The following is a 27,129-nucleotide window of genomic DNA, read 5'->3' as shown; positions in this document are numbered from 1 at the left end:
GCCACGGTCCTCAACAAGCACAGACCAAGACAAATGACACATCATCCCCAACTGTCACAGTTCCTTTGCACAGCAAGGAAAAGCAAACACATAGGCAGGATCTACACTACTGCTTTAAAACGGTTTATAACACTAGTGACAACTGTTGAGGCCCACGACACAGTACATATACAGTTTTCAAAATGTTTTCATACTCTATTTGGTGTAGATCTGGCCTCATATTCACACTGTACTGATTCAAGTCTTCACATAAGGGAAAATATAATTTGCTCAAATGACCCAGAAGGAAGATAGGCAACCAGACTAGAGGGTGATCTAAATGGAGACACTTTCTGGGATGATTTGGGCAAAACTCGGATTTTCAGAGAATTGAATTACCTCCTTCCATGGCACACACAACCCAGTAAAGTGCTGTATTCCTCAGAGAAAACCTTCCTTTGTGGGGCAAACAGGAACTGAAACTGCATTAGTTCAGGGTTGAGTGGGGAGAGTCCCATGAGTAGAAATGAATGTCATCAGTTGTGTAGGTGCAGGGCAGCCAAGGAGCAGAGGCTTGCTCTCCCTTGCATGTTCAATGAAGTGCAATGGAATACTTACTTACACGTAGACATTCATGAAAAAAACAACCCACATACACATGCATTGAGCAGGGGGTTGGACTCAATGGCCTTGTAGGTCCCTTCCAACTCTGCTATTCTATGATTCTATGATTTATGAGGCAGGTGGTCAGGAAGGCTGAGTTAGTTGTGCTGTGTATGCCTCTGGTAGTGGAGTTAGGGAGCAGGAGGGGAGGCCAGCAAGCCAGCCAGTGAAAGCATCAGCGGCAGATGTCAGTGGCTCGCCTTACTTATCATAGTTCTGAGTTTATTAAAATCAGCTTTCCTAAAATCCAGAGTATGCGTATGGCTACACTCAGCTTTTGCTTCCTTCCCCCAGAATTCCCCTTATTGACACTTCTATTCATTAAGTCATCCCTATTGGTCAGTATCAAGTCAAGGATAGCAGATCCTTTAGTTCCTTCCTCCCCTTTCTGTAGGAGAAAGTTATCAACCACACATGTCAGGAATTTCTTGGAAGGGACGCTTTTGGCAGTATTTGTGTCTCAACAGATATTGGGGTAATTGAAGTCCCCCATCACTACTACATCACACTTCCTTGAAACACTGGCAATTTGCTTTTCCAAAGTTTCATCCTTGTCTTTTCCTTGATTGGGTGGTCGGTAGTAGACTCCAACTATCATGCTGCTTTTATTCATTGCCCCATTTATTTTAATCCACATGCTCTTGATGGGGCTACCAGGCTCATCTGCCTGTATTTCTGTGCAAGGATAAATATTTTTAACATATAGTGCGCCTCTGCCTCCCTTTCTATTTTTTCTGTTCTTTTTGAATAAATTATACCCTTCAATTGCTGTATTCTAGTCATGGTATTCTGTATTCTGTTATACCTATCAAGTCATATTTGCCTTCATATATTAACAGTTCAAGTTCATTCTGTTGGTTCCCCATACTCTAGGCATTAGTATATAGACATTGAAGACCATGTGCTTTATAGTCTGGCTTCTTTCCTATACTATTGTGAAGACTATTTGGGGCGCTGTTAGATCTGTTCTCTCTGTTATGGTTCATAAGCCTTCATCCATTGTTCCCTCCAAGTTTACATCTCCCTCCCCCGTAGGATTCAGTTTAAAGCCCTCCTGATAAAGTTCTTCATGCTGTGGCCAAACACATTCTTCCCAGCCCTTGTGAGATAAAACCCATCTCTTGCCAGCAGTCCATCTTATGTCGGTACCACCTTCATATCCAGTCATTTACCCAGAGTATTTTTCTTTCCCTTTCTGTTCCTCTTCCAAGAACTGGGAGGATGGATGAGAAAACTATCTGGGTCCCAAAGTTCCTTCCCAAAGCTTCAAAGTCTGATGTGATTTCTTTGTAGCTCCGCTTGGCAATATCATTTGTTCCCGCATGAAGAAAAGGTTATGTGTCAGTAGGCTTTACGAGTTTTGGCAACCCTTCAGTCATGTCTCGAATCTGTCCTCCATACCTGGCGAGTTCATGGGTCTTTGCGACATACTTGAGTTTCAATCCCATGCAACAGGGAGACTCCCACAATGACTACTCGAGCTGAGGGGGTTTGACTGGGTGCATCCAGGGGGTGATAAATGCTTCCCTTCAGGAAAGGATGGTCCTTGCTGTTCTTAAGTAGTGTGACCACTCCTGAAGAAATCCACCCTGGATCTGATGGTACTAGACAACTACTGTCCAGTCGCAAACACCTCCTTTTTAGGGAAGGTACTTGAGAGGGTTGTGGTGGAGCAACTGCAGGCATTCTTGGAGGATACTGATTATCTAGACCCCTTCTACTCTGGGTTTTGATTTGGTGATGGGACTGAATCAGCCTTGGTTACTCTGATGGATGACCTTTATTGAGAGAGGGTTAGGAGTGCAACCCTTTAATTCTGCTTGATCTGTCATTGGCTTTTGATACCATCGACTATGGTATCCTCCTGGATCAACTCCGTGGGACGGGCATCGAAGGCACTGTGCTACAGTGCTTCCCATCTTACCTATGGGGTCGTTTTCAGAGAGTAACGTTGGGTGACCTTTCCTTGGCCCCTTGGCAATTGAGTTATGGGATGCTGCAGGGCACCATCTTGTCCCTAGTGTCATGTAACATCTATATGAAGCCACTGGGAGCGGTCATTAGGGGGTTTAGAGCTAAATGCCATCAATATGCTGATGGCATTATTTTCACCAAAATTTGAAAGAAGTATAGGATATGCCAAACTACAGTTTCAATTAAAAAGGACAAATGTGTCAATTTTCAGCACTCGTTAACTTGCTGTATCTGTGGCAATATGTATTGGATCAATTTGAAATTCTGCACAAATATAGAACGCATTGCCAAAGAGGGACTCTAAGAATTCCCCACCATTGGCCAGGCCGGCTGGAGTCGGTAGGCTCCAAAGCATCTGGAGGACACCAGGTTGGGGACATTGCTTTAAAGGTACTCTAATCTGGCCTACAGACCCTCTGCAAGTTTCTCCAGTTGGTGCCCCCCCGTTATCTCAGATCTCCGATAGATTACAGAAAGAGCGACCACTTTCTTTGGCAAGGATCAAGTCCTGCTGCCTTGCATCCTCCCAACCCCACTAATTGGAGAGTGGATGGGTGCTACTCAGACAGAGAAGCGAAGGCGACCCAGCTGTGTTTGTGCACCAGTCCATTGCAAGAAGACTGATGATGGAGCAGAGCTGACCTACTGTGGAAACAGGCATTCATTTAGATATCATGGGCCCAAGCCATGCAAGTCTTTAAAATTAAGCACTTTGATTTGTGCTTGAAACTGGACTGGCAGCCAATACAGATGTTTTGTGAACCGCCCAGAGAGCTTCAGCTACTGGGCGGTATAAAAATGTAATAAATAAATTAATAATTGCTAAGATATTGGTTCCCATCAAAACCTTGCAGCTGTATTTTAAGCTAATTGAAGGTTCTGAAGTCTTCAAAGGCAACCTCACGCACAACAAATTAAACACCTATCCCAGAGATTACTATGGTGTGGATAACTGTGGTCAGTTTATCTCTGTTGGAAGGGCTGTTGCGTCAGCTGGAACACCAGCCTTGTGGAAGGCACACAGAGCCAGCTGGGTCTGCTACATCAAGGAACATCTGTAGTCTATGCACTTGATTATTTGGTAGAATGCAAGCCTATCCAGATCTATTTATGCACTTTGATTATGCCATTCTTCCAGGGCGCTAAGGGGACAATGTATTGTCTCTTTTCATTTATCCTCATAATAACCTTGTTAAGTAAGAACATAAGAAGAGCCGTTCCGATTAAAGAGCAGTGATCAGAGCAGTGATCAGGGCTACCATTGTACATAGTTCAGAAACTTCAACTAGTTCAAAATATGGCAGCCAGGTTGGTCACCAGTACATCTAGGGGTGAGCATATTTCCCCAACATTAAAATCACTCCACTGGCTGCCAATTATTTATTTATTTATTGCATTTCTATACTGCCCAATAGCTGAAGCTCTCTGGGCAGTTTACAAATTTAAGACAATTCAAAACAAAACAATAGTATAAAACCATAATATAAAATGCAATATAAAAGCACAACCAAGATAAAAACAGCAGCAATGCAAAAATACAAATTTAAAACAGCAAAGTTAAAATTAATTTATAGACTATTAAAATACTGGGAGAATAAAAAGGTCTTCACCTGGCGTCTAAAAGAATATAATGTAAGTGCCAAGCGAACCTCCTTAGGGAGCTCATTCCACAGCCAGGGTGCCACAGCAGAGAAGGCCCTCCTCCTGGTAGCCACCTGCCTCACTTCCTTTGGTTTTAGTTTCTGGGCAAAGTACAAAGTGTTGGTCATTACCTTTAAAGCCCTAAATGGTTTGGGTCCAGGTTACCTGTGGGATCACCTTCTCCCATACAGTGCGCCCCGCACACTCAGTTCCTCTGGGGAGAACTTACTTCAGTCAGCCAAGACTAGGGGGGAATCCGCACGTCATACCAAGACCGCTTCTAAGCGACCCCAGTGCGACGTGAAAGCGATCGTGTAACTTGCCTTTGGAAGAGCCGAGGAAGAGCCGTCCATGCCGCTGCCACCCACAGACCTCCTCGCCGGCTGGGACGGAGAGCTCGGGGGAAGACGGCGGGGTGGAGAGCTTCTTCCGCTCTCCACCCCGCCTTCTTCCGCCGAGCTCTCCTCGCTGGCCAGCGAGGAGGTCTGTGGGCGGCGGCGGCGGCAGCAAGGACGGCTCTTCCTCGGCTCTTCCAAAGGCAAGTTACACGATCGCTTTCACGTCGCACTGGGGTCGCCTAGAAGCGGTCTCGGTACGACGTGCAGATTCCCCCCTGGGCTGACATCAGTTTCCCAGAGGACCTTTTCTTCTGTCGTCCCCAGATTGTGGAACGGCCTGCCGAAGGAGATTCGTAAAATTAACTCTCTGTGATTTTAAGACAGCTTTGAAGAGTACACTTTTCCTGCAGATCTATCCAGATCAATGTAAAATCAAGAATTTTTAAGATGCATTGATTCTTGTACTAATGTTGTTCTGCACCTCGATCCAAAGGGAGAGGCGGGTAAGAAATAAATATATGATGATGATGATGATGATGATGCCTCTGATACTGTGAGATACTGATACTGTAAAATACAGATACTGTAAGACCAACGCTGCTATCTTTCCGGCGCCAGGTTAAGACTTTCCTCTTTGCCCAGGCATATGGCGGCACATCTTAATCACTCACATGTTTAGTTTTTTAACGGTTTTTAATGCTTTATGTGTGTATGTTCTGTGTTTTAGAATTTTAAATTTTGTATACTCGTTATCTTAATTTTGTGAACCGCCCAGAGAGCTTCGGCTATTGGGCGGTATAAAAATGTAATAAATAAATAAATAAATAAAATAAATAAATAAATAATTTCTGTAAACTGCCCAGAGAGCCCTGGCTATGGGAGCGGTATATAAGTGCAATAAATAAATAAATAAATAAATAAAAACAAATTACCGTATAGCTATTATGACTAGTAGCCAGTTAACCTTATCCTCCTTGAGGTAGGCTAGGCACTGCAGTTAAAAGATGAATTGCAGTAGAACATGCTAAATCCAACCATTATAGGTTGTGGTTTTGGTATTTTTCAGTCTGGCAATCTAAATTCTTGACAGAAATATATAGTAGTATATTCTTTGCACTACAGGAGTCAAGCTGGAATTCAGACTTTAACTTGACCTGTAAAAAATTGTCTCCTGGCTATTTAATGCCAGCACACCACCATGGGTTTTCAAAATGCAAAATAAATAAATATATTATTATTACAATCCGCCTTGCACGCTCAGGTCCTCTGGGAAGAATTTACTCCAGTCAACAAAAACAAGGCTGACAACTATTACCCAGAGGACCTATTACCCGGAGCACCTCCCAGATTATGGCATTAGAGATTCGTCAATTTAACAGTCTTCTGGATTTTAAGAAAGCCATAAAGACTGCTGTCTTCGTGCAGGCCTACCCAGTTGAATTTTAAGATGCCTTTTAATAATGTGCTGCTTTTTAATAATGTTTTAGTTTCAAATGTTTTAATCAATTATGTGTATTTTGTGCCGTTTGCATTTGTGTTGTACTCCGCCTCAATCAGGAGGGAGAGGCAGGTAACGAATTATTTATTTATTTATTTAATTTATTACATTTCTATACCGCCCAATAGCTGGAGTTATTATTATTATTATCATTATTATTATTATTATTATTTTAAAAGTGCTGCTTTGCATTCAAGAAGATGTATGTTCTTATAGAGCCTGCCCATCAGCCACTCTCTCTCCTAACACTCTGAATCTTCCCTGCAAGAAGAAGGAACATTTGGATCTAGAGATGCAGCAGGCAAACGGTTATTTTAGGTAGAGCCGAGCACGCGCGTCCCTAAACCTTCAAGTATTGCCTGACCCCACCCCTCCGTTAATACCAATGCCTCTCTTTCCTTATCTTTCCTTATCCCGCTCTGCGTAGCCCACCCTTCTCGTGCAGAGACCCCTTCACCCTTAAGGTCAGGGGCGTGCCTGGAGCGGGGCCGGGAGAATGTAAAAAAAAATGGGGGGGGGGGGGCGCGCGGCAACCATATCTAAGAGCACGCGGGCGCGCGCGCGCCCCCTAGCGCCCACAAATCCGGTGGAGAGGTGAAAGGAAGTTGAAGCGCCACAGAGGTGGCTCTAGCCCCGCCCACCACCTGTGTGCTGGCACGAGCTGCCGCTGCTCTTCCCGTCTTCGGATAGGAGATGAGCGAGCCGGGCGCCCCACCCGTGGCAGAAGTGATTGACTGACCAGGCAAACGGCGTGCGCGCCTCTGCATGCGCGCGCATATCCGAAGAAGCGCGAGGCGGTGCCACCCACTCCTCCTCCCGATCCGCTGAATCACTTCACTCATTGGGGCGCCGCGCGTGAAAGAGAGTGGCGTGCGCGCGCGCGCGTTCTCGTCCTTCCCTTCGCTTCGCTCTCACTCACTCCTGCTGTGGGGGTTGTTTTGTGAGGGAAAGACTGACTGAAGGAGTGGGGGCAGCGGCAGTAGCCGCCGCCGCCATCATCATCATCACGGTTCCCGTCAGCTTTTCCCTCAGTTTGGCCATATTATTTGAAGAGGAAGGAAGGAAGGAGTGAGTCGCTCCTCCTCCTCCTCCTCCTCTTCGCCGCCGCCGCCGCCTTCGGGATGTGGTGAGGGGGGCAGGCAAGGCTCCCCCACCCCTACCCCCACCCCTCCCCCAAATCCCCGGGGCAGAGGAAGGGAAGGAGGAGAAGCAGAAGTTGCCGCGCCCCGAAGGTTGCTCGGACGGATCCCAACGCCGGAGTAGGTGAGTGAAGAGAGAATCGCCCGAGAGAGACTCAGCCCGGCGGGCGCCTGCCGCCTCCCTCGGAGGGAAGACGGGGGCGCTGGATGGGTGTGCCTGGATAACCTACGCGGGGGTGGGGAGGAGGGATTCTGTCATCGCGCTCGGCCCGTCTCCCCCTCCCCTCCTCCCCTCCCCTCCCCCGTGTGCCATATCACTGTAACATCGATGTGGAAGGAAGGAAGGAGGAGATTGGTTCACACGGCTTGGAGGAGTGGTTGCCTGATAGCAGATCCGCTGTATCTGTCCGCTTAGTCGCACACAAACACGTCTCAATGTACAATGCCGATTTTGCATTCATTTGAGTGTGCAGAATAGACAGGCACATGTATGTACATTGACATCAAAGGTTAATCAACCCGACGTATCTACAGTAGAACACACGTGTCAAGTATGAATTCGTAAAATGTTGCTTGTCTGTGGAGATCATTTGGTGATCCGTGGTTTTCTCATAGCAGGGTGGTTTGAAATGGAAGGACATATATAATGTATTCTGGTCGGAAAAACAGTAGCACATTGGTTAGGAAAAGGATGTTGCTGTGTGTTTTAGAGTGTAGTTGTGAAGAGAGGAGTATTATGGGCTGTCAGGATCATTTCTCTCTCCTACTCATCGCTATCCAGAATCTGGGTCTATTGGTGGTATGTGGTGTGTATAGTTAGAAGTATATTATTACAGGAGGCCGGTGGAATACATCACAAGTGCTTCAAAGGGGGGGGGGAAATTATGGTGCTTTATAAGGCAGGGAAATGGATGTCATGTATTAAACTATTGGGGAGGCGGAAATAGTAGAGTCTTGTTTTGGGGTGACAGATGTGAAAGTGGGAACAGTGATGCATGTAGGAAAACATCCTGTGCATGTGTTAGAGTTGCAACATATCAGCCTTGGTGTCAGAGGTGATGGTTGCAGACCATCACCAGTACAGGTTGAATGTAAATTGGGGGCAGGGAGCAGAAGGATCCCATGATGTAACAATGCATGCATAAAGCCCTTAGATTAGGATGTTGTTATCAGTCATGTGTGGAAACAGAGAACATCTTGCTATGAAGAGTATGGTTATCTTTGTATGTCAGGAGTGAAAGGTAAACTGGTATTGTTCATTGAACAGGCACTGAGGCAGGCTGGGACTGACTTGGTGATAAATGGTCTGACAGTTTGGAGATGGGCTTGTTGATATGAGGATGGCAGAAGGTGTTTGTTAGACGTCATTTATGTTTGTTGTTATGAGGATTACAGATGTCTCAGTAGGTTCGTAAAGGGAGGGGAAACCCTCTCATTCATTGCTGGTGAAGAAGCAATTGTATTGGGAAATAGATGATTATTTTAATCTATGTGAATTCAAATATCGGTGGCCAGCATTTATATTGGAGACAAATTATTCACACACATTGATTGAAAGCAGTAGCCAGCCTAATTCTAGTACCCTTCTCATGGGAACCAGTCAGAAAAACACAGAACTGCATTCTCAGGATGTGTTAGAAATGTAATTTATATAATTGTAATTGAAGTAGACTACATTGGTTGTCTTAGCAATATAAACAATAATAATTGGGAGATAAATGCATTGTATAATCAGTTATTTTCTTATATGAAATCTGTATGAATATGCGGGCTGCTTCAGTTTGATGGTGAACTTGATCAGAAATATTGGTTTGTTGAAGTGAGAGCAATAGCCATTTATTTATTTATTGCATTTCTATGCCGCCCTATAGCTGAAGCTCTCTGGGCTGTTTTAGTAACATTTATGTTTTAAGGAACTATATATTTTGCATTTAATTTTACTAGAAATGTATTGTCAACCATTCCTCTTAAAGTGGAGACTATGAGCATCATCAAAAAGGGAAAAATCAAGTCCGCTTACGCATTTGTCCCTAATTACTTCCTCTTTTGAAAGAGGAAGCCAACATGCACGTGGCCCATTTAGTGGGCCATTTTGGTCGCACTGTTTCTCCTGCACACAGCAGGAGATAATGGCAACTTCTGTCTTTATTTTAAGTCGGACTTACTGGGGTGTTTCTTTGTGGTGCAAAGAAGGCTTGGGAGGCAGACAAGGTCGTGAGAGGGACCTGCGAAAATCCATGAGTGCCCAGTAACGAGCATGCAATAAAATGCTCATCTGACAGAGCTCTAAATTACACATACAAAACTAAGGATGAATCCTAAGTAAACTTGTTTTGAAGTAAAATCCACTGATATTGTTCACTTTACCTCTCAGTCAACAAGTATTAAAATGAGTATTGGTAGCTTTAGCAATTTCTTCCTTATAACCAATTTACATTTGTTTTACACAATTTTATTTCATTTGGACAAGATGTCTTGCAGTTTATACTTCTGTGACGCTGATACTAAGTGTTCAATTTTATTTACTGGTGTAAGCTCCAGTAAATTCAATGGGACTTATTTCTGAGGATTCTGCTGTTCATCAAGCTACCAACCTTTTGAATTTGTTTGCCTTCCCTGATGATCAGTTGTATTTAATGTGCCTCACTTATACCCTATTTCTTCGATTCTAAGACACACTTTTCCCCCCATATAAACATCTCTAAAAATGGGGTGTGTCTTAGAATCGCGGGTGTGTCTTAGGGTTGTTTTTTCTGTTGGTGGTACTGAAATTAGTGTGCGTCTTACAATCGATGGTGTCTTACAATCGAAGAAATATGGTAGTAGTTTTTTTAAAAAACATCTCTGTATGTCAAGTAGGGATTTGATCTTTCTATTGATCACTGAATGGTTGAGAACTTTCTCCATTTGAAATGATTGCATTGGACAAGCATGGCTGTGTTTTGGAACTCCTGTTTTTCAAGACAGAGCTGTAAGAACCGTAAATGCCTATTTATCAATTTCCTATGAATATAATTTCTGTGCTTAGGAGCTTGACATGTTCTTTCCAGGTTTGCTTCTAGGGGCTTGACCAGAAAATTTTGAGCAGCATCTTGTGATGTAGAAACTTTTATATAAGAAACTTTTACCCACCCATTTGTGGTGGATAATAAAATAAAGTAATAAAAATAATCCTTATTTTCATATTCATATTTTAAATTAGGCTTTAGGAGGCCTATTGCTAAAAGAAAGAAGTGTCTTGGACAGCCCTCTTGTTGACTCCCCTCGCCAAATCTAAATATACTTTTTGATTAAAAAAAAGTGTTTGGTTTGTTTTCATCAGGAACCTTGGAGGAAGGTAAGAACAAGTTGAGATTCCAGTCATAAATTTGGGAAAGAATGCATTGCTAGCTAGCCACTGAATTGCAAGTCTGTTTCTTCTGGAATATAAAATTTTATGTGGGTAGTGATATAATTTGGTAGTGATATAATTTGGTAGTGATATAATTTCAAGATTCCTCACTTAGCTTTTTTTTGCTGCTGATAATTTTCTTTATCATTTTGATTTAGTAAAATATCTGAAGTGGTTTGTGAAAAATGGCATAGTGAAACTGTAAAAAACGTGTTTGCAGTATCTGAAGATCATACACAAAAACATCTCACTGTCCTGTTTGGTTTGTAATGTTTTAATGAAGCTTGATATACATGTTTTGCATATACTTATTTGTGGACAAGAACAACTGTAGAAATTTTTAATTTGTAGGTTGTTTCTATATAAATTTGTAAGTGATATTGAAACTTCTACCCAATTTGTGCCTGTTTAGAATTTGTCATCAAGCCTTTGAAAATTTAGAAATAAGTATTTACAAATGAGTAATTTTTACATTCTAATGCAAAATTGGAGTAAAAAATGTTCATATGCTCAAAGTTCCAAGTGTGAATGTTTAGTTCAATGGCGCTATTCATGTTGTGTGTTCTGACATATTTAAGGCTTTAGTTCTTCACAGGAAAGACACTGTATGAGAGTTAATGGGTGGGCAAATTAATTTGTTAGAGTAGTATGCTCTTTCAAATTAGCAAAAGAGAGAAGGAAAGCAGTTGAATCATGCTTGTTGACATTTCATTTCACTTGTTGCCAGTATTTGCCATTTATTTACCGTTCATGCTAAAATGCATGTTTGGTTATCAGTACCTGACTCTGCGTTGTAGACAAATGGAATTATAGTAAAAAAAAATGATATTAAGGTTTAATATTGTGGTTTAATTTAAGTTATTTTGAAAGTTATGAAAACAAGATTGCACAGAAAATGAAGGTAAAATAAATACGTCCTTTATAAAAGGTAATCTAACATAGTGAGGCTATCGAGATTAGCAAAAGATCCTGCAAAAACTCAACTGACAGTGCAGTTCTATACATGTCTACACCCTGGGTATAGGATTACAGTCTTTGTTTTATTCGTGTTGCTATACAATATTAAGTCTTGATGGTTTATCCCCCACCCCTGCCCCATGAACCATAGGACAATTACTCTTCTTGGATTTCTGTCCCAGCTTGTTGAGGAATAGTGGGATAGGTTACTACTTACATGATTAAGGAGTCTGATTTGTAGTACATCAGGACAAATTTGTGCTATCCAAGATCTGTCTTAATTCTGTTTTAGCTTTATGTAGGCGTAATGGTCCCAATTTCTGTACAGAATTGGGAACAGGCCATGGGGTTGCACCCTCTCTCATCCCCTGGAGTGTGAATTCCTACCATTTGCCGTTCAGAGTAATTGAGTGTTGCATTGGTTCACCATAGTGGTTCAGGGTTCCCACTTAACTGAGATTTCAAACTATGGTTCCTGGCTGGTTTCAAATCCTGATTAAAGAAGAACTGTAGGCAAGTGGTGGAAATTTTGCATTCCAGAAAGGAGAGATTGGGAAGGGACCACGAGATCCTGCTCCCTATCTGTTGATTATCGCTAACTGGGAGTGTTGCAACTATATTTATTAAATGTCTTTATTAAAATATTTTTATTCCAACTTTCCATTAAAATGCTCAAGGCAGTTTAAAGAAAATATATTAAACATATAAATTACAGTGATAACAGACAAACATTCAGATAAGAATGGGGGATTGAAAATTCAGCAATTTAAAATGTTGCCAATTGGAGAGAGCAACCCTGTGGCCTGAAGGGCAATAGGATACTGGGAATTCCCAGCACTCCAACCTCAGAAGGGAAGTTGGAGATCCCCTCTCCCAACCCTTTACAGAAGGCCCACTTCCTGGTGTCTGTGAGATGGCAGTCTTCAGGTCGTAGTACAACCAGCAAAGCCTCCTTTAATGATCACACAGGTTTCTGTTGGAGAAGGTGAACTGCTGGGTAACTGGCCCAAGCTTTTCAGGGCATTATATGCCAGCAGTAAGACCTTGTACTTGGCTCAATAGCTAATAGGAAGCTAGTGCATTTATCCACTCAATCTGGGGTTAATTGATGTTATCCAAGTTACAGATTAGTTACAGTTTTCAGCAAAGATCACAAGGTCTGGAATAGTGGTTCACAGAAATCTGTGGCTAAAACACTGGGATGCAGACCAGTTCAAAGCCATCCTGTTCACCACCTCTGTGAGATCAGACTTTTTGTTGTTGTTTTCTTGTTACTCTCCTGATCGAAACCAGGGGGTGGGGGGAAGACACTACCTTCTGCTCCCAAGAAGGACACAGATAAGCCAAAAAAGAAAAGCTTCCATTTCTTTTTGTCGCTACTGAAACTCTTCTGTGTATAGACATCCCAGATATTCCAAGCCACCATGGCTTACTGTCAAAACCGATCACCAGTATTCCTTCAGTGAGTGGCTTCTTACTTCATTCCATGATCATGGACAGATGACTATATCAGGCTATTTCAAAGGACTAATAATCTCTATACCATTTTGCCTCCTCCCTTACTTCTAGGTTCCCAACAAAAGGATTCTGAATGCCATCAGCAATCTGCTTGCTATGATCCACGTGTTTTCCCTGTCTTCTTCTGCGGCTCCTGCTGCATAGCCAAAAATGCCTCTGCTGCCTGTGCAACAGTTACAGGTTCTTTTGTTGTTTATTCATTCAGTCGTTTCCGACTCTTCGTGACTTCATGGACCAGCCCATGCCAGAGCTTTCTGTCAGCCGTTGCCACCCCCAGCTCCCCCAAAGTCAAGTCTGTCACCTCCAGAATATCATCCATCCATCTTGCCCTTGGTCGGCCCCTCTTCCTTTTGCCTTCCACTTTCCCTAGCATCAGCCTCTTCTCCAGGGTATCCTGTCTTCTCATTATGTGGCCAAAGTACTTCAGTTTTGCCTTTAATACCATTCCCTCAAGTGAGCAGTCTGGCTTTATTTCCTGGAGTATGGACTGGTTTGATCTTCTTGCAGTCCAAGGCACACTCAGAATTTTCCTCCAACACCACAGTTCAAAAGCATCTATCTTCCTTCACTCAGCTTTCCTTATGGTCCAGCTCTCGCAGTCATAGGTTACTATGGGAAATACCATTACTTTAACTATGCGGACCTTTGTTGTCAGTGTGGTGTCTCTGCTCTTAACTATTTTATCAAGATTTGTCATTGTTCTCCTCCCAAGAAGTAAACGTCTTCTGATTTCCTGGCTGCAGTCAGCGTCTGCAGTAATCTTTGCGCCCAGAAATACAAAGTCTGTCACTGCCTCCACGTTTTCTCCCTCTATTTGTCAGTTATCAATCAAGCTAGTTGCCATAATCTTGGTTTTTTTGAGGTTTAACTGCAACCCGGCTTTTGCACTTTCTTCTTTCACCTTTGGCTCCTCAGCTCCTCCTCGCTTTCAGCCATCAAAGTGGTGTCATCTGCATATCTGAGATTGTTAATGTTTCTTCCTGCGATTTTAACTCTAGCCTTGGATTCGTCAAGCCCAGCACGTCCCATAATGTGTTCTGCATACAAGTTGAATAGGTAAGGTGAGAGTATACAACCCTGCCGTACTCCTTTCCCAATCTTAAACCAGTCCGTTGTTCCGTGGTCTGTTCTTACCGTTGCTACTTGTTCGTTATACAGATTCCTCAGGAGGCAGACAAGATGACTTGGTATCCCCATACCACCAAGAACTTGCCACAGTTTGTTATGATCCACACAGTCAAAGGCTTTAGAATAGTCAATAAAATAGAAATAGATGTTTTTCTGGAACTCCCTGGCTTTCTCCATTATCCAGCGGATATTGGCAATTTGGTCCCTAGTTCCTCTGCCTTTTCTAAAACCAGCTTGTACATCTGGCAATTCTCGCTCCATGAATTGCTGGAGTCTACCTTGCAGGATCTTGAGTATTACCTTGCTGGCATGTGAAATAAGTGGCACTGTCCGATAGTTTGAACATTCTTTAGTGTTTCCCTTTTTTGGTATGGGATATAAGTTGATTTTTTCCAGTCTGATGGCCATTCTTGTGTTTTCCAAATTTGCTGGCATATGGCATGCATCACCTTGACAGCATCATCTTGCAATATTTTAAACAGTTCAGCTGGGATACCGTCGTCTCCTGCTGCCTTGTTATTAGCAATGCTTCTTAAGGCCCATTCAACCTCACTCTTCAGGATGTCTGGCTCTAACTCACTGACCACACCATCTGAGCTATCCCTGATATTATTATCCTTCCTATATAGATCTTCCGTATATTCTTGCCACCTTTTCTTGATCTCTTCTGTTTCTGTTAGGTCCTTGCCATCTTTGTTTTTGATCATACCCATTTTTGCCTGGAATTTACCTCCGATGTTTCTAATTTTCTGGAAGAGGTCTCTTGTCCTTCCTATTCTGTTGTCTTCTTCCACTTCCACGCATTGCTTGTTTAAAAATAATTCCTTATCTCTTCTGGCTAACCTCTGGAATTTTGCATTTAATTGGGCATATCTCCCCCTATCACTGTTGCCTTTTGCTTTCCTTCTTTCTTGGGCTACTTCCAGTGTCTCAGCAGACAGCCATCTTGCCTTCTTGGTTTTCTTTTTCTTTGGGACATTTTTTGTTGCCACCTCTTGGACAATGTTGCGAACTTCTGTCCATAGTTCTTCCGGGACCCTATCTACTAAATCTAGTCCCTTAAATCTATTCTTCACTTCCACTGCATATTCATTAGGAATATTAGTGAGCTCATATCTAACTGATCTGTGGGTCTTCCCTATTCTCTTTAGTTTGATTCTAAATTGTGCAATAAGAAGTTCGTGATCTGAACTACAGTCAGCTCCAGGTCTTGTTTTAAAAATGGCAAATTTAGCTTGTTTTCTACTTGGAAGTTTGAGTGGTTGATCTGCCCAGAAGAAATTGTTACTTACCTGGATTCTAACTGCAAGTTTGCCATTTGGATCCATATTTCTGCATTTCTCCTCTCCTCCTTTGCACCTAATTTCCATACCAGAGATTGCATGTCTTCTTTCTGTATGAAAATAGTTTATATTTTTGACAGTTGGGGCTAACCTCTTCCATGAACTTTTCTACTTCAACTGTCATCTTTTGAGGGAGTGACCAGAACTATATTTGTTACTCAAAATGTAGGTGCAGCATAATTTCTATAAGGACACTCTGTTAGTGGTCTCATATTCTGCCAAGTCTGCTTTCTGCATTCTGTCCTCTTTCCCTCCCTCTGCAACATCCAGTTCTGAAATAGATGTAGTCACCTCCTATGACCTACATCCTGTCTACTCATTAAAATTACGAGGTGTCATTGGTCCTTCAAGCTGGTCTTAAATTAATAGGAGCAAAAGCGCTCATTCCTCAACCATTGTTTATGGCTGTCAGAAAATTTCTTTACATTGTTCATACTTACTGATGCCCAGTGGTGTTCCAGCATTAGAGTTGCCTGTGCCCAGAAGATAATTCAGTGGCCACAGATCAGCTTTTGAGGGCTGCTTGTCTGCCAAAATCTGCCCAAGAAAATAGAAAAAGTTTAATGCATTTGTCATGGGTAGGCAATCTGGTGCCCTCCAGATGTCTTTGACTACAATTCTGATAATCACTGACCATTAGCCATGCTGATTGGGACTCTCAGGAATTGTAGTTGAAAACATCTGAAGGGTGCCAGATGGCCTACATCTGTGCTGCATCTTATCCAGGAATGACTCTGATTCTATGACTCTGTCCTCCTGCATTTGTGTATTAACTAGCCCAATAGAATCATAGAATAGCAGAGCTGGAAGGGGCCTACAAGGCCATCGAGTCCAACCCCCTGCTCAATGTAGGAATCCACCCTAAAGCATCCCCGACAGATGGTTGTCCAGCTGCCCCTTGAAGGCCTCTAGTGTGGGAGAGGCCACAACCTCACCAGACAACTGATTCCACAGTTGCACTGCTCTAACAGTCAGGACGTTTTTCCTGATGTCCAGCTGGAATCTGGCTTCCTTTAACTTGAGCCCATTACTCTTTGTCCTGCACTCTGGGAGGATCGAGAAGAGATCCTGGCCCTCCTCTGTGTGACAACCTTTTAAGTATTTGAAGAGTGCTATCATGTCTTCCCTCAATCTTCTCTTCTCCAGGCTAAACATGCCCAGTTCTTTCAGTCTCTTCATAGGGCTTTGTTTCCAGACCACTGATCATCCTGGTTGCCCTCCTCTGAACACGCTCCAGCTTGTCTGCATCCTTCTTGAATTGTGGAGCCCAGAACTGGACGCAATACTCTAGATGAGGCCTAACCAGGGCTGAATAGAGAGGAACCAGTACCTCGCGTGATTTGGAAGCTATACTTCTATTAATGCAGCCCCAAATAGCATTTGCCTTTCTTGCAGCCATATCGCACTGTTGGCTCATATTCAGCTTGCGATCTACAACAATTCCAAGATCCTTCTCATTTGTAATATTGCTGAGCCAAGTATCCCCCATCTTGTAACTGTGCCTTTGGTTTCTATTTCCTAAATGTAGAACTTGGCATTTATCCCTATTAAATTTCATCCTGTTGTTTTCAGCCTATCAAGATCACTTTGAAGTTTGTTTCTGTCTTCCAGGGTATTAGCTATCCCACCCAATTTTGTGTCATCTGCAAATTTGATAAGCATTCCCTGCACCTCCTCGTCCAAATCATTAATAAAAATGTTGACAACTAATGAACAAATCCACCAGTTCTGCCATACCATGTTCCTGTTACAGGACCTTACAAGTTACATAGGGCTGAAGATAGCTCAAATAAGTTCTAGGATTTCAGCTCCCCATTCTTTTAATCTGCAGTGAAACTAAATTGCAGTGCTGCTTTTGCAGCCTTAATGCTGAATGAGTTGCAAACCTGAGGGAAAAGACCGTTAAGGCTGACCTGATAATATCTCAGAACTGATATTTATTTATTTATTTATTTATTATTGAATTTATAGCCCACCTTTTTTCCTCCAAGAAACCCAAGGTGGCATACAGAATCCTCCTTCTCTCCATTTTTATCCTCACAACAACAACTGTGTGAAGTAGGCTGGGCTGAGAGTCTGTGACTGGCCCAAAGTCACCCAATGGGTTTCCATGGCTGAGTGAGGACTAGAACCCGGATCTCCCAACTCCCAGTCTGACACTTTAGCCACCAAACCACACTGTCTGGGTTCACGCAATCACAACAATCTACCATGGTTTATTTAAGCCATGGTGAGTTGTGGCATGTGCCAGTCGCCTTTTTGAATATTCAAGCCTCAGCATGTGTGTACCATGGCTTTTTGTGTTGTGTGAACCTGGTGACTGTGACTTATGCAAGTGTTAAATAACCATGGGTTGCTCTAGGGTTATGCAAGGGCTATTTAACCCTCGCATAAACCATCCTTGTTGGGTTTTCGCAACACAATAAGCCATTGTGATCACCTGTTGTGGCTTGAATATTCAAAATGGTCACCGGCACACACTGCAACCCTTGGTGCGGCTGTAGTGATCATGCAAACCAGCCAATTAAGTCAATGGGGATAGCAGGATAGCAAGCCAGTATTGCTACTCAGTGTGGATTTATTTAAATCAAGGTGATTTAAATAGGTGATTTAAATAATTGTTTAAATCAGCAAAAAGAAGAGGTAAACTTAAGTCATTGATTTAGATGCATTTCCTCACTGAAGCATTTTCATATATTTCCTGAACAGTGGTGCAAATCTTACCAATAAGCCGTGTTAATTTACAACTAAATAGAGTATTAGAGTAGATTTTACACTGTTGCATTCTTACCAGCAAGCTTTGCATATCTTCATCTCACTGTACATATTTTGCATGCTTCCCCCCCTTTTCCCCCTATAGAGGAAATGTCTTTAAAATATTCTCACATGGGGTCTTTCTTTTGTTCAACACTCATGGCAGTTTAAGGTTAACAGCACAATCCTATACATGTCTACTCAGAGTTCATTAGGGCTTACTCCCAGATAAGAGGGCATAGGATTGCAGCTTTAGTATGGGAATACAGGAAGATGCATACTGGACAATTTTGTGTTCTCTTTTTCCATCTAGTTTTGCTCTTTTATGCTTTACTGTGGCTTGGGCCAGTCTTGCCCTCATGAAAAACAGCAAAATAAAAAAATGCTCGTGATTGGTAGGTCAAAGCAACTTTTCATAATTACCGGGCAGAAAAAAAAAATTTAAAATTTTTTTTTTAGAGTATCTGTTTTTATGTCCCCTGCTATATTGTCTTTCTATTTTAACCATGCTTGGCCCAACACTACCACATAAGTACAAAACAACAACACTCTTATCTAGCCTATGTCTTTGCACATGGGTGGTCAGAGAAACGAAAAGCCCAGAACTTTCAAGAAGCAAGACCTGGTAATTAGGCTGTATGGGGCCATTTTCATGAGATGAAAAATTGAAATGAGTGCCCATGTTTGATTTTTAGGTAACCACTTATATGAGACTATAAGGATGCATTCCGACAACATGATAGTCAATGGTGCGGAAATAACAAACTCGACAGTTGTTTATCTAGGGGGTACTCCCTATACAACATGATAATAATAAACTGTAGTGTGGATTAGAATCAGCGTTGCGTTGACTATTAGTCCATGCTGAGTTGACTCACTCATGCCTGCCCTCTCTCCCCCTTAGTCCTCCCACTAGTCTCCCATCAGCCATTGCTGCTGAAAATCTATCCTGCTAGCTGGACTAGAGCAGCCGCTACCGCTTTGACTGCTCTTGCCTTGCGACTCTGGCTGACGAAATTGTTGAGTTATGGCTTTATAAGCTGTTTAGTTATTGCACAGACTGGGCTTCTGGCACATAACCTTTTGTGTTAAGTTTCTGTCTGGGCCCTTACAGAAACTAGCAGAGATTACAGCGGTTCTCAGCCAAGTCAGCAAAGACGTGAATTAAGACAGAGATTTGTATAGGTTAAAATAAACCTTTTTACTGGAAAATAAATATATAATTTAGTTATGGCAGTACAGATACAAATACTTACAAACGGTCAGTCAATACAGCTCACATGAGGGACATGGAAGTTATACATGCACTTGAAAATGCATTTACTTTTATAGACAACCTGTACAATGATGCAACTCCTTGCAACCCTTAATTGAAGACAATCAGTTAGACAATTATTCAATTATGACACTCAATGTCCAGGTGTAGAGTCGACCTTTAAGTTTCTGCTGAGTCTTCTGTTCCTCCAGATCCTCAGCAATTAACAAATCAATGGAAAACATAACCAGGATCCATTCCAGGATCCAACACCCCTTCTTATGTTTACACATTGATTAACAATAACACATTGTAGTTATTTACACTTTTTCCTCCCTGAAACCTAACGTTTCACAAACTTCTCTATGTTTGGTGGGACCTAGTGGTTTTGTGAAAATGTCTGCTAGATTCTCTTTAGACTCACAATAAACTAGCTTCAAAACTCCACTTGCTATGTGTTCCTTCACGTTTTGATACTTGATTGCAATATGTTTGGACTTAGATTTAAAAATCTCTGTGTTGGCCAAACCTATGCATGCTTGTGAATCACAGTAAACTGTCACTGGCTTCTCCACCGAGACCTTAAAGTCCTTTATTAACTGGATCAGCCAAGTAACTTCTCCACACAATTCAGATAGAGCACCATACTCAGTCTCGCAGGATGATATTGAGACAAACACTTGCTTCCTGGACTTCCAGCATATTGGTGCCTTTCCAAATGTCAATACATATCCAGACGTGGATTTGCGGTCCTCGACACAGCCACCCCAGTCTGAATCCACATAGCACAACAGCTTCTTATCTGCATCAGCAGATAACTTCAGGCTATGATTTAAGGTTTCTTTCAAGTACCTTAAAATTCTTTTCACTGCTTGCCAAGCAGGCACAGTTGGATTAGCAACAAACCTGCTTAAAATGTTGACAGAAGCAGACAAATCTGGCCTTGACCAGTTCACTAGGTACATTAACATTCCCACCACCGAATGATACAAGCCTGGATCACTAAAGTCCTCTCCTTGTAAGTTCTTTAGGGCATCCAACTCCATGGGGCTTTTTGCTGGTTTGCATTGAGACATTCCACACCGTTCCAGCAGACTCAGAATTTTTTGCTTTTGACTCAGCAAAAAACTTCCATCTTCTGCCTGGTTGATTTCTACTCCTAAATAATTCTTTACAACACCTAGGGATTTCAAATTGTACCTGCTACTCAGTTGCTCAGCTACTTTGTTGATTTCAGCGTCACTGGAACAAGATATTATCAAATCATCAACATAAATCAAAATAGCCTTGTAGGCTTTACTTTTTCCCTTTGTATAAAGACAAGGGTCAGCTAGGCTTCTTACAAATCCCATTTCACTCACCAGAGTATTGTTTAGTAAAGAATTCCAACACCTAGCACTCTGCTTTAACCCATAAATCGCCTTCTTTAGAAACCACACGGTGCTGTCATCTGTTTCTAAACCTTCAGGCTTCCTTAAATATATTTTCTCAACGATTGGCGCGTTGAGATAAGCGGTCTGAAAATCATATTGCCTCACTTCAAGGTTTTCTTTGGCTGCAGTTGTCAAAAACAAACGCAAAGTCTCTGATTTTGCTGTTGGGGCGAAAGTTTGGTCATAATCGACCTCCTTAACCTGGTTGAACCCTCGGGCGACTAGTCGAGCCTTGAATCTCTGCTCCCCTGTCTCTAACTGCTTGCGTTTAAACACCCATCTGCAGGTTAGAGATTTTTGCCCTGCTGGTAAAACTGTCTCCTCAAAAACTCCGTTTTCTTTGAGACTATCTAGCTCCCTTTGCATGGCACGTTCCCACTGTTGTCTTTCTAAAGGATTCAATTTCTTCACTTCAGAATAGGAATTAGGCTCATAATTTACATAACAAGCATCAAAGCCGTACCTTTTAGGACAGTGGTTCTCAACCTTCCTAATGCCGCGACCCTTTAATACAGTTCCTCATGTTGTGGTGACCCCCAACCATAAAATTATTTTCGTTCTTCTCTACACGATCCATTGTCATGGGATGGTTTGCTAATGAAAATAATACATAACAATAGCTTTAATAATACAAAAGATGATACATGACATAGTTCAGTCAATACAGTTTCCTAAGACCATCGGAAATATGTGTTTTCCGATGGTCTTAGGCGACCCCTGTGAAAGGGTCATTCGACCCCCAAAGGGGTCCTGACCCACAGGTTGAGAACCGCTGTTTTAGGAGGTATGCCTTTATTTGCTCTTTGAGAACGTCTAGGAACTTCTTCCTGCTTCTCCTGCTCTGCTAACTCTTGAGCCTCTATACTCGGACTGGTCACTAGCAACTCAGGCTTTTGCCTGCTATCTAGTTCCACCAGGACTTCCGGGTTGTCATGCACCTCTCTCCAGTTTTGCTCACTGAATCTAGCTGATCTGGAGACCACTATTCTACCCCCCTTCGCACAGGTACCGCTAGCTATTGTACTCATAACCTACAAATCTCATTCTGATCCCCTTTGGAGAACTTTGCCGTCTCTGTGAAAGTGGAACATTTACAATTGCAAAACTCCCCCAAGTTCTTAAGTGCTTGAGGTTTGGTCTTTTGCTGTAAAGTAAAGAAAAAGGAATGTCATTAATGGTTTTAGACCAAGTCCTGTTGCAAAGGTAATTAGCTGCCACAAACGCTTCTCCCCACAATTGTGGCTCTGCCTTTGCGTCTTTCATCAGGCATTCCATCTTCTCCTTTAAAATGCCGATCCTCCTTTCTATATTTCCATTTTGCCACGGGCTCTTCGGATTACAATATTTATGATTTATGCCAGTCTTTTTACAAAACTGCTTGAAATCCAACGACTGGAACTCTCCTCCTTGATCCGTCAAAAATTCCCGGACTTGCTTCTGCAGATTTCTCTCTATAAATTTAACCCATTCTTTCACCATGCTTAGACATTCTGATTTGTGCTTTAACAAATACACCCACAAGAAACGGGTCTTATCATCTAAAATGATTAATGCATATCTGGCTTTTCCATAGCTCTCAGGAAAAGGGCCAGCCAAGTCCATATGAATCAATCCCAGAACATTTTTATGCCGCCAGTCTCTGACACGTGGAATATTCATAACCTTAGACTTAGCAATTTTGCATATAGAACAATCAAGGTACTTCTTGCACCCCTGAACTTTTACTCCCTCTGAAAAACTCAGAGTTTTGTTCAGAACCTTAAAACTTGAATGTCCAAGTCTTCTATGAAATAAATGGATGCAATTGTCATGATTAGGCACATTTTCATTAGTTTCCATACAACCTGCTTGTATTTCTGAAACTCCTTCCTCATTAGAATTGCCATCTATGAAATACAATCCATTTTTCAGCTTTCCCATTCCTCTTAGGAGTCCATGCTTACGAATAAAGCATTTGTCTTTTTCAAAAGACACACAGAAATCCTTTTCTGTTACATTGGAAACTCCTAGAAGGGAAAAATTCAAACTGGGAACAAACAATGCATTCTCAAAGCACTCTTTCAAAAAAGGTAAGAAGCACGTTCCTTCGCCAGATGCTTGGATCTTCGTCCCATCAGCCAGCGCTATAAATTTTTCAGAAGAGTCCCTGAAGTTCCGGAAAAACTCAGGTCTATTCGAAATCACGGTGGAACATGCAGAGTCTTTGAGCCATTCCTTGCTCCCGCCTTCCGCTTGCTTGCAGAGCTGACTTCTGACTTCTGCCGTGACTAGCTGCGCTGATTTACTCTTCCCTCGGGGTTTTTCTTCTTTGTTGGGCTCTGATTGTAATCTGACTCTACAATCCTTTTGAATATGCCCCAATTTCTGATATCTGAAGCACCGAAGAAACTTTTTAGGCTTGGACTTTCTCGAAGTTGAAAATGCTGACTCATCTTCCTCCTTCTTCACCGAAGCCTTAACCCCTTCAGATATTGTATTTAATGTCATGTCCTGGACCCGCAATGCTTCTAACGTTGTCACCAGCACGTCCCAAGACGGTGGTAAACTGGACAACACCACGTACACTTTCATTTCGTCTGTTAAGGGTAAGCCCGCTGCACTTAAACTTTCAAAGCAGTCTCTTAATTTCTGCAAATGAGCTTTTATGTCTTCTCCCTCTTTCATAAGTGTACGGTAAAGCTTTCTTGTTAAGCTTATTCTAGCTCCTGCGGTCTCTCTGACATATATAAGTCTGAGTTTAGTCCAGATAACGTCAACCGTGTCTTCTCTGCTTATATAAGACAGTTGATCGTTCCTCATAGACAAAACAATGTGAGCTTTTGCCCTCTCAGCGTGACGTCCCCACTCGCGTAACTCGGCTGCATTCAAATCTTCTGCTGGGGCATTTATTACAACTTCCCACAGTCCAAGATTTCTTAGGCTCATTTCTATCTTAAATGACCATGACATATAATTTTCATCTGTAAGTAACTCAATAGGGACAGTGTTCCCAACATTTAATGCCATAATTTCAATTTAACAGGTTGTTTCTGGTTTACAACCCCTTCAGTGGTTTAATTTCTCTTAGGGCCTGACCAGCTATCCAGATTCAGATTCCTCAGTGCCCTCTTAAATTCAAAACCACTCTTGCCAGTCCTTTTCCGTGTGATTTTCCAGACACCGCTATCCGAAATAGCTTCTGGCTGTCTGTTCCAACGACTTTTATAAAGTCGCTCAGGAATTAAATCAATCACGGCTTAATTCTTCAGTTCTACTGCACTTGCTGAGAAAACTCGTGCGTTATGGCTCAGCTTGGGGTACTGGGCCCATAACCTGTTGAGTTATGGCTTTATAAGCTGTTTAGTTATTGCACAGACTGGGCTTCTGGCACATAACCTTTTGTGTTAAGTTTCTGTCTGGGCCCTTACAGAAACTAGCAGAGATTACAGCGGTAACAAATCAATGGAAAACATAACCAGGATCCATTCCAGGATCCAACAGAAATAACAAATGGTCACCAAGGAAATAACCAACGGTGCCCTCCATAAAACACAACCAACGGTGGGTTAAATAGTGTAACCATATGAAAAGGAGGACAGGGCTCCTGTACTTTTAACAGTTGTGTAGAAGTGGGATATTTTTGCAGTTGTCATTTGTATTCATGCAGCACCTGGAGAAATTCCCTCATCACAACAGTTAAAGCTGCAGGAGCCTGGCCCTCTTTTGTATCTGGTCTTTCTAGTATAGCTCCTGCAGCTTTAACTGTTGTGATGAAGAGGGAATTTTGCCAGGTGCTGCATGCATACAAATAACACCTGCTAAAATTCTCTTTTCTATACAACTGTTAGAGGTACAGGAGCCCTGTCCTCTTTTTCATATGGTCACCCTAGGGTTAAATAACCAACTCTGCACAGCACTGGTTATTTAGAATCATAGAATCATAGAATAGCAGAGTTGGAAGGGGCCTACAAGGCCATCGAGTCCAACCCCCTGCTCAATGCAGGAATCCACCCTAAAGCATCCCTGACAGATGGTTGTCCAGCTGCCTCTTGAATGCCTCTAGTGTGGGAGAGCCCACAACCTCCCTAGGTTACTGATTCCACCGTCGCACTGCTCTAACAGTTAGGAAGTTTTTCCTGATGTCCAGCCGGAATCTGGCTTCCTTTAACTTGAGCCCGTTATTCCGTGTCCTGCACTCTGGGAGGATTGAGAAGAGATCCTGGCCCTCCTCTGTGTGACAACCTTTTACGTATTTGAAGAGTGCTATCATGTCTCCCCTCAATCTTCTCTTCTCCAGGCTAAACATGCCCAGTTCTTTCAGTCTCTCTTCATAGGGCTTTGTTTCTAGACCTCTGATCATCCTGGTTGCCCTCTTCTGAACACGCTCCAGCTTGTCTGCGTCCTTCTTGAATTGTGGAGCCCAGAACTGGACGCAATACTCTAGATGAGGCCTAACCAGGGCCGAATAGAGAGAAATCAGTACCTCACGTGATTTGGAAGCTATACTTCTATTATTGCAGCCCAAAATAGCATTTGCCTTTCTTGCAGCCATATCGCACTGTTGGCTCATATTCAGCTTGTGATCTACAACAATTCCAAGATCCTTCTCGTTTGTAGTATTGCTGAGCCAAGTGTCCCCCATCTTGTAACTGTGCCTTTTGTTTCTATTCCCTAAATGTAGAACTTGGCATTTATCCCTATTAAATTTCATTCTGTTGTTTTCAGCCCAGCACTCCAGCCTATCAAGATCACTTTGAAGTTTGTTTCTGTCTTCCAGGGTATTAGCTATCCCACCCAATTTTGTGTCATCTGCAAATTTGATCAGCGTTCCCTGCACCTCCTCGTCCAAATCATTAATAAAAATGTTGAAGAGCACTGGGCTCAGGACTGAGCCCTGTGGCACCCCACTCATTGCCTCTCCCCAGTTTGAGAAGGTTCCATTGATAAGTACTCTTTGAGTCCGATTCTGTAGCCAGCTGTGGATCCACCTAATAGTTGTTCCATCTAGCCCACTTTTAGCTAGTTTGTTAACCAGAATGTCATGTGGTACTTTGTCAAAAGCTTTGCAGAAGTCAAGATATATGACATCCACAGCATTCCCACAGTCCACAAGGGAGGTTATCCTATCAAAAAATGAGATCAAATTTGTCTGACAGTATTTGTTCCTGACAAATCCATGTTGACTTCTAGTAATTACTGCATTGATTTCAAGGTGTTTACAGATTGACTTCTTTATAATCTGCTCCAGAATTTTCCCAGGGATGGATGTCAGACTGACTGGTCTGTAGTTTGCAGGTTCCTCCTTTTTGCCCTTTTTGAAGATAGGGACAACGTTAGCCCTCCTCCAGTCGTCCGGCACCTCACCCGTCTTCCATGATTTTGCAAAGATAATAGACAAAGGTTCTGAGAGTTCTTCTGCTAGCTCCTTCATTACTCTTGGATGCAGTTCATCGGGCCCTGGAGATTTAAACTCATTCAAGGAAATTAGGTGTTCTTTGACTATTTGTTTATCAATCTCAAACTGCAATCCTGCCCCCTCAACTTCTGCTTCACTTTTTCCAGGGGGGTCATAGACCCGCTTTTGGGAGAAGACCGAGGCAAAGTAGGAATTGAGCATTTCAGCCTTTTCTTTGTCGTCTGTTATCAATTTGCCATCCTCATTAAGCAGTTGAACCACCATTTCTTTCTTCTGTCTTTTACTACTCACATTTCTGAAGAAAGCCTTTTTATTGCTTTTAGCATCCCTCGCTAATCTCAGCTCATTCACAGCTTTAGCCTTCCTGACGCCATTTCGGCACTTCTGCGCCACTTGTCTGTACTCTTCTTTTGTAGCCTGGCCTTCCTTCCACTTCCTATATGTATCCCTTTTTGTTTTCAGGTCATCTCTAAGCTTTTTGTGGAGCCACATTGGTTTCCTCTGTTGTCTTCTATCTTTTCTCGTTGTTGGAATGGTTTGTAACTGTGCCTTTAAAATTTCCTTTTTTAAATACTCCCACCCATCCTGCACTCCTTTTCTCATTAGGCTCATTTGCCATGGGACCTTACTTATAATAGTTCTGAGTTTATTAAAATCCGCTTTCCTAAAATCCAGAGTACGTGTATGGCTGTGCTCGAATTTTGTCTCCTTCATAATCAAGAA

At 42.4% G+C, this 27,129-nt stretch overlaps 1 protein-coding gene across 5 annotated transcripts in view; it reads left to right on the top strand.

Annotated features, from left to right (window-relative positions):
• The first annotated feature begins 7,277 nt into the window (after positions 1-7,277).
• Positions 7,278-27,129, top strand: part of TANC2 (tetratricopeptide repeat, ankyrin repeat and coiled-coil containing 2) — a 301,255-nt gene continuing 281,403 nt past the window's right edge. For 4 of the 5 annotated variants that reach the window (XM_063132078.1, XM_063132070.1, XM_063132062.1 and 1 more), the window contains exon 1: positions 7,289-7,356. The gene's annotated coding sequence lies outside the window, so the exon portion shown is untranslated. Of the gene's footprint in view, positions 7,357-27,129 lie in introns of all 5 variants that reach the window. The other variant, XM_063132053.1, reaches the window with a different exon arrangement.

The sequence above is a fragment of the Elgaria multicarinata genome, chromosome 1, assembly GCF_023053635.1.
Source record: "Elgaria multicarinata webbii isolate HBS135686 ecotype San Diego chromosome 1, rElgMul1.1.pri, whole genome shotgun sequence".
NCBI lineage: Eukaryota > Metazoa > Chordata > Lepidosauria > Squamata > Anguidae > Elgaria > Elgaria multicarinata.
This window is presented reverse-complemented; position numbering and strand designations above follow the sequence as displayed.